Genomic DNA, 477 nt, shown 5'->3' on the forward strand with positions numbered 1-477 from the left:
CTGGCCAGTGCTGAATGAACTCCAAGGTATGACTAACTTCTCTCGGCATATCATGGGAAAAGTATTTCTGGAAAAAGTTTCTTTAAAAGCATAATATTTCAACTCAGTTCTGAATTGGTGTCAAATGCTGTCCTACCCAAAGAAATTTAGATTAAAACAGTCATTCTCAGGCTGTTTGGGTGAAAAGGCTATGGACCATTAGTCATATCCTTTATGGGAAAATGCCACCAGACTGAACAGAGGCTGATTTTCATCAATGAGAAACCAAGGAATGATAACTTAAGTAAGATATTCACGCAAATCTGGAAACGGAAATCAAGATAGAGACATATGCAGCCTTTGGGTGCAAGTGAGGTTCCATCATCATTAATGCTATTAATGACCATAGCTCTTGGCCTCCACCTACGTGTATGCACCCTCTCTTCCCATACAGTGTTTCTCCTGCTATTTCTGGGAGTCTTAGGGGGTTCTCCACTA

The sequence above is a fragment of the Elephas maximus genome, chromosome 3 (genome assembly GCF_024166365.1).
Source record: "Elephas maximus indicus isolate mEleMax1 chromosome 3, mEleMax1 primary haplotype, whole genome shotgun sequence".
NCBI lineage: Eukaryota > Metazoa > Chordata > Mammalia > Proboscidea > Elephantidae > Elephas > Elephas maximus.